Source organism: Penaeus vannamei, chromosome 37 (assembly GCF_042767895.1).
Source record: "Penaeus vannamei isolate JL-2024 chromosome 37, ASM4276789v1, whole genome shotgun sequence".
Taxonomy (NCBI): domain Eukaryota; kingdom Metazoa; phylum Arthropoda; class Malacostraca; order Decapoda; family Penaeidae; genus Penaeus; species Penaeus vannamei.
In genome coordinates, this window is record NC_091585.1 from 18,754,198 (window position 1) to 18,761,697 (window position 7,500).

Consider the following 7,500-nt stretch of genomic DNA (forward strand, 5'->3'; position numbering starts at 1 on the left):
CCTTTTCCTTCATCCCCCTCCTTCCCACTTCCCCTCTCTCCCTCTCTCTCACTCCTTTCCATTCCTCTCCTTTCCCCCTTTTTTTCTCTCTCTCTCCTCTCTCTCTCTCTCTCTCTCTCTCTCTCTCTCTCTCTCTCTCTCTCTCTCTCTCTCTCTCTCTCTCGCTCTCTCTCTCTCTCTCTCTCTCTCTCTCTCTCTCTCTCTCTCTCTCCATTCTCTCTTACTTTCTCTCCCTTTCTATCTCCCTTCCTCCCTCCCTCCTCTCTGCTCCTCCCTTCCCCCCTCTCTCTCCCTCTCTGCTCCTTCTCCCTTCCCCTCTCTCTCCCTCCCTCTCTTCTCTCTCTCCCTTTCTCTTCTCTCTCTCCATCGCATTCAGTCTGCATCCCTTTAGCGGCCACGGGTGATATGCAGGTGATATGCATTGGGTCGTTAGCGCCGAATCATCCCTCAGTTCGATCGTTTGAAAGCCTGTTTAGTTGTTGTCGGTCGTAACGAGGTCGTAGAGGAGAAACGACCTCGGGAGATAGTTGTCGGGGGTCGTTGCGGATTAGTGACGCCAGGGATGAGTGGTTGGGATTTGGAGTAATAGTGATTTCTGGTCTGATTCGTGGTGGCGTGATTGGCGATTCGCGTTATGGGTTCGGGTTGGATGGAGAGGTGGGGTTACGTACGCATTTTTTTTTTTTTTTTTGAGGGGGGGTGTCTGAGTACGTACTTTTTTAGGGTTTTTAGTTTTATTTTTTATTTTTTTCATTTTTAGGGGTTGCGTACGCATTTATTTTTGAGGGGCTACGTACGTACATTTTTACTTTTTTTTTGAGGGGTTAAGTACGCATTTTTTTTTTTTTTTTTGAGGGGCTACGTACGCACTTTTTATTTTATTATTTTATGAGGGGAGCGGGTGGGAGGTGGGTGAGGTAAAGAGGCGTGGAAGGTTCCAGTTATGGTGTTGGGTACGGGGATTTTTTTGCGTGAGTTTTTTTTCTGGTTAAATGGGTTTTTGTTCTTGATGTATACACTATTTTCTGCTCTTCCCCTCTATCTCTTTCTATCTTGTTTCTCTCTCTCTCTCTCTCTCTCTCTCTCTCTCTCTCTCTCTCTCTCTCTCTCTCTCTCTCTCTCTCTCTCTCTCTCTCTCTCTCTCTCTCTCCTCTCTCTCTCTCCCTCTCTCTCTCTCTCTCTCTCTCTCTCTCTCTCTCTCTCTCTCTCTCTCTCTCTCTCTCTCTCTCTCTCTCTCTCTCTCTCTCTCTCTCTCTCTCTCTCATTCTCTCCTTTATCGCTCGTTCCCCATTTTTCTTCACCTTTCTCTCCCCTTCTCTCACTGTTTTTGTCTCAACTTCTCTCTCCCTCTTTTCATTCCTCTCCTCTCCTGTCTCCCCCTCGTACCCATTCCCTCTTCCCCCTCTTTCTCCTTTCTTGCCCCTCACCCTTCCACTCCCTCACTATTTTTACCCATTCTTCACACTATCCCCGCCCACACCTCCGTCAGCACCTCTCACCCTTCTCTGCCTCTCTCTCCCTCTCCCTTCTCCCCCTCATCACCCCTTCTCTGCCTCTTTCTCCCTCTCCCTTCTCCCCCTCATCTTCTTCTTCCTTCTCCTACTCTTCCTCTTCCTCCTATGCCCCTTCACCCTCCTCCTCTTTCTCTTTCTCCTCCTCTTGTATCCCTCTTCTCTCTCCCCCCCTCCCCCTCTTCCTCCCTCCTCCCCCGCTCTCCGTCAGCACCCCTCCCCTCCCTCCCCTCCCCTCCCCTCCCTCCCTCCCCTCCTGCCTTTCCTTAATCATAACAGCTTTGCCCAAAACCTCACTCAAGATGCCGCGCCCTCACCTTTGCTAAATGCGGTCTCCTCCTTAGCGGTCTCTCTCTCTCTCTCTCTCTCTCTCTCTCTCTCTCTCTCTCTCTCTCTCTCTCTCTCTCTCTCTCTCTCTCTCTCTCTCTCTCTCTCTCTCTCTCTTTCTTCCTCCCTCCCTCCCTCCATCCCACATACACACACACACACACACACACACACACACACACACACACACACACACACACACACACACACACACACACACACACACACACACACACATATATATATATATATATATATGTATGTATGTATGTATGTATGTATATAGCTATGTATATACGCAAATCGATAATAGAAGCAGCGATGACAATAGTTATGAAAATAAGGATGACAATGGTAGCAGGTTTGATGGTATGGTGATGTTTGTGATGATTATGATGCCAATTCTTTAATTCTCTCTCTCTCTCTCTCTCTCTCTCTCTCTCTCTCTCTCTCTCTCTCTCTCTCTCTCTCTCTCTCTCTCTCTCTCTCTCTCTCTCTCTCTCTTTTTCTCCCTCCCTTCCTTCCTACCTCTCTCTCCTTCCTTCCCTTCCCTCACTCCCTCCCTTATCCCTCCTTATCGCCCTACCCTGCTGTATAACATCGTGTGATATTCTCTCCCTTCTTCCCTGCCCTCCCCTTCCTCCCTTATCGTCTGCCTTTCCCTTCCATTCTTTCCCCTCGCTCTTGCTTCCTTCTTCCCTCCTCATCTCCTGCTTGACTTCGTGTACCCTCCCCTCCATCCCTCCCTCCCCCGCCTCCTCCTCCTCAGCAGCCTCATCTTTCTTTTTCTTATCTCTCCTTCTCCCTTACATTCATCCTCTTTCATCTCCTCCTCGCTCCTTATATCCCCTTCCTTCCTTTCCTCCCTCCTTCCTTTTTTCTTTATCCCCCTCTCTCCCTTTCCCTCCCTTTCCTTCCCTTCCTTCGCTCCCTCCTGATCTCTCCATTCCCTCCTCTCTCCCCGTTCGTCCTTCCCTCCTCCTTCCCTCACTCTTTTCCTTACCCCTCCTTTGTTTCTTCCTCTCCTTCCTTCCTTATTTCTCTCCTTCCTTCCTTCCTCCTTTGCCTTCTCTCATTTTCCTTCCTTTGCTCCTTCTCCCTCCTTCCTTTCTTCTCGATCCTCCCTCGTCCTCCCTTCCTCCTAATTTCCCTCCCTTGCTCCTTCTCCCTCCTCCTTCCTTCTCTATCCTCCCTCCTTCCTTTCTTCTCCCTCCCTCCTCCGTCACCCTCCTTCCTTCCTTCTCCACCCTCCCTCCTTCTCCTTCCCTCCTTACTTCTCTCCCTCGTTCCTTTCTTCTCTATCCTTCCTCCTTCTCCTTCCCTCCCTTGTTCTTTCTCCCTCCCTCCTTCCTTTCTTCTCTACCCTCCCTCCTTCCTTTCTTCTCTATCCTTCCTCCTAACTTCCCTCCCTCGCTCCTTCTCCCTCCTTCCTTCCTTTCTCCTCTATCCTTCCTCATTCTCTTTCACTCCATATTTCCCTCCCTCGCTCCTTCTCCCTCCTTCCTTATCTCTCTCCGCCGCAGCACAACATCACGTGACCTTGCCATGGTATGTTGCCAGGTACGCCCTTCGTTGCCTGGTCCGGAAGTCCTCAAAAGGCGCTCACTGATGCCAAGTTATCCATAACGTTGCTGGTGCCAAGGTTCTCAGGGTGCCAACAAGGGTGCCAATAAGGGTGGCCAACAAGGGTGCCAATAAACTCACTGCCGCCCTCGCCCTTCCCTCCCCTCCCCTCCCTTCCCTCCCTCTCCCCTTTTACGCCCTTTTACACACCTTCTCTCGCTTGGCTCTTCCCCTCCCCCCTTCCCTCCTCCCTCTGTCTCCTCCAGCTTCCTCGTATCCTCTCTCTTTCCTTATCTCTCCCCCCTCTCTCTCTCTCTCTCTCCTCTCCCTTCCTCTTCCTATCGCTGCTTCCCTTCTCCCCTCCTCTCTCCTTCTCTCTCCCTCCCCCTCCCCCTCCTTCTGGCTAGGGATCACAGGGTCAACGTAAACACACTGGTCACCCTCCCTCCCTCCCTCCCCCTCCCCCCCTCCCTTTTCCTTCGCTGATGCCAATAAACTCTCCCATTCATACTAGCTTCTTCTCTATTACTCTCCTTTTCTCTTTATTTCTCTCGTCTCTTCCTTCTTTTCTTCAGTTGTTTATTGTTTCCAGGTTGCGTTGTGGATTTTGTGTTTTCTTTTTTTTCGTTTTCATGGTTTAGTTATATATTTTTTCTTACTTTTAGAGTTATTATCATCTTACTCTTAATGCTTAATAAGAGGCCAGTAAATTATTGATTGATTGAACGGAATTGCGATCCTTAATAGATCCTTAAAACGCAATTAGTAATTATGAAAAGATTTACGTTGAGATATTTTTCCCGCCAGAATTAGAAGGTATCGTGAAGATAAATATTTTAGCCACAGAAGACGGCCAGAATGGGGAAAGAAAGAGAAGAATATGTGGATAAGAATGCAAAAGTATGAGAAGAGAGTGGGAAAGAAAAAAAAAGAAAAGAAAGAAGAAGGAGCGTAATGATAAAGAAAAAAAAAGAAAAATAACAAAGGAAAATATATGAGATCAGAACACTGTCTCTAGAGTGAAAAAAAGACTAAGAAGAAGAGGAATAAAGACAAGAAACAAATAAAAATCAAAGAGAAAAGAGATAGTGGTCAAAGATGCGTCTCAGGAGTAGATGACTCAAGAACTCGGCCGCGTCAGCTGATGGGCGTGACCGAGAGAGGTGTTTGGGCGGGGCGAGGAAAGAGGGAGAGGAGAGGGAGGGTAAGAGGAAAGAGGGAGGGAAAGTGTGGGGAAGAGGGAGAGGAGAGGGAGGGTAAGAGGAAAGAGGGAGGGAAAGTGTGGGGAAAAGGGAGGAAGAGGGTGAGGAGAGGGAGGGTCAGAGGAAAGAGGGAGGGAAAGTGTGGGGAAGAGGGAGGAAGAGGAAAAGAGAGAATAGGGTAGGTGGGAGGGAGGGAAAAAGGTGTGGAAGATGGAGGGGAGGGGAAAGTGGGAAAAGGAAGAGGGAGGAAGGGAAAAGAGGAAGGGAATAGGGGTAGGTGGGAGGGAGGGAAGGGTGGAGAAGATGGAGGAAGAGGAAAACGGAAGGAAGGGGGTAAGATGGAGGGAGGGAAAGTGTGAATAGGGAGAGGTGAAGAAAGAGGGAGAGAGAAGGAAGGAAAGAAAGGGAAGGAGAGAGACAAAGACAGATAGGAATAGAGACGGTGGTAGAGGAACCCCGAGAGAGAGAGAGTGAGAGAGACAGAGACAGAGACAGAGACAGAGACAGAGACAGAGACAGAGAGACAGAGAGACAGAGTGGGAGAGAGAAATGAGGCAGTAAAAGAAGAGAGAGTGTAGTAATCCGATGATTTTAGTTTCTGTGGATCTTTATTATTACTTATTATTATTATTTTCAATCCTCAGGTAAATATCCTTCGATGATTGAAACCTCCCATGATAGGATTTTCCTCCCCTCCAAATCCCATTCCTTTTCTTCTGTTCCTCCCCTTTCCCTTCCCATCCTTTCTCTCCTTTTCCCCACCTTCCCTTTCCTTTTTTCCCCTTGGTCTTTCCCTCCCTCCCTTTCCCTTCCTTTCGCCTCGCCTTCAATCCGCTCCCCTCCCCTCCTTTCCCCTTCTCTCCCCATCCCTTTCCTTCCCTCCTTTCCCAACCTTTTCTTTCCCCTCCTTTCCCTCCCCTTCCTTCCCTTTCCTCCATTCTCCATCCACCGCCATCTTTTCTCTCCCCTCCTTTCCCTCCATTTCCATTCCCTTCCCTCCCTTTTCCTCCCCTCCCCACCCTCTTACTTCCCACTTTTCACTCCCTTTCCTTTCCCTCTTTTCCCTCCCCCTTCCCTTCTCCTTCCCCTCCCCACCCTCTCCTTCCCCAATCCCCTCCCATAGTACGCTTTCCAGAGAGTGCCAACGCCAGTGCCAGTACAGCTGTCACACGTGGAGGGGTCGGAGTACGGGTGTGTGGGGGGGGGAGGTCAGACGGAGAAGGAAAGGGGGGGGGGAAGGGGAACTTTTTCCTTTTTTTCAAGGTCACTGTTCAGAGGGTGCTCGCGGATGCCAAGTTCCCGTGGGAAAAGGTCATCAGGTGCCAAGATCCTTCTGTGAGGGGGGTGGGGTGGGGGTAGGGGAGTGGAAGGGAAGGTGAGGGGGAAACGAAGGCGGGGGTAGGAAAGGGAGGGTGAAAAAGAGGGGGAGGGAGGGAGGGAGGGTGAAAGGGGGTGGGGGTAGGAAGGGTGAAGAAGAGGGTGGAGGAAGGGAGGGTGAAAAGAGGGTTGAAGGAAGGGAGGGTGAAAGAGGGGAGGAGGAGACTGAAAGAGGGTGGAGGAAGGGAGGGTGAAAGAGGGGAGGAAGGGAGGGTGAAGAGGGGGAGGAAGGGAGGGTGAAGAGTGGGGAGGGAGGGAAGGTGAAAGGGGTGAAAGGGAGAGTGAAAGGTGAATGGGGCGAATCTGCGTGCGTGTTTGAGGGAACTTGGGGGGGTTAGGGGAAAGATGGGGGGGGGTACACCTGGGGTTAAAAAACAGGGAGGGGGGTGGTAATGCCTTGAAATCGGGTGGTGAAGGAAGGGTATTTTGTGCACGTGTGTAGGTCGATCCATGTGTGTATGTGTGTAAGCATGCACGTGTTTTTGTCGCCATGCACGTGCTCGCAGGGGAACGAGTGCCAGTGAGTGCCAGGTAGGTCCGTCCCCCTCGACCGAGTGCCAGTGAGTGCCAGCCAGCCAGATCGTCCCCCTCGAAGGGCCATGAGGAGGCGGAGGCGGAGACGACGGCGGCGCGGAGGATGCCAGAAGGGGGTGCCAGCTGGCCCGGCCGGAGGAGGGAAGGGTGCCAGGTCCCCCCCGCGCCGGATAAATGTTTGGCCTCCTGGCAGCGGCGGCGCGGGCCTGGAACACGCGGCCGAGGGGCGGCTGTTGCTCCTGAAGGGGGGAGGAGGTGGAATAAGGGAAGGGGGAAGGAGGGGGGGAGAGGGGAAGACGGGGAGGTGGAGGAAGGGAAGAGGTGGAATAAGGGATAAGGGGAAGGAGGGAGGGATAGGGGGACGAGGAAGAGGGGGATGCGGGGAGAAGGGAAAAGAGGGGAGAGGGAGGAAAGGGAAAAGGAGAGAGTAGGGGGAATAGGGATGGGGAAAGAGGGTGAATTTTAGCGACGCAGGAATAGGGAGGAGAAGGGATATTTAGGGAAATAGAAGCGTATTTTAGTTATAGAGGATAAATAAAAGAAAGGGAGAGAGAGAGGGGGAGGGGAGCAAAGAGGAGATAGAGAAAGGCACAAAGAAAAAGAGGGGAGAGAGAAAGAGTTCTTGTACGAAGGAAAGGGAGTAAAAGTTTGGGGGAGGATGTTATCGACAGGGAGAGAAGGGGAGGGAAAGGGTTAAGGGGGAAATTCTCCAGATAAAAGCGGCGTGAGGAAAGAGGCCCATTTAAGAGGGGAAACTTTGAGGGGGGAGGGAGTGGGGGAGATAGGGAGAAAGAGGAGGGGAGGGGGAAGTTGAGGGGAGAAGAGAGACAGAGGGGAAAGAGATGAGGGGGAAGGGAGGGAGTAGGGAGAAGATGACAGGAAACTTTGAGGGGAGGGAGAGAGGAATGAGAGAGGGGGATTTGAGGGAAGGGAGGGAGAGGGAAGATGAGAGGAAAGTTGAGGGGAAAGAGAGGGGAAAGGGAAAG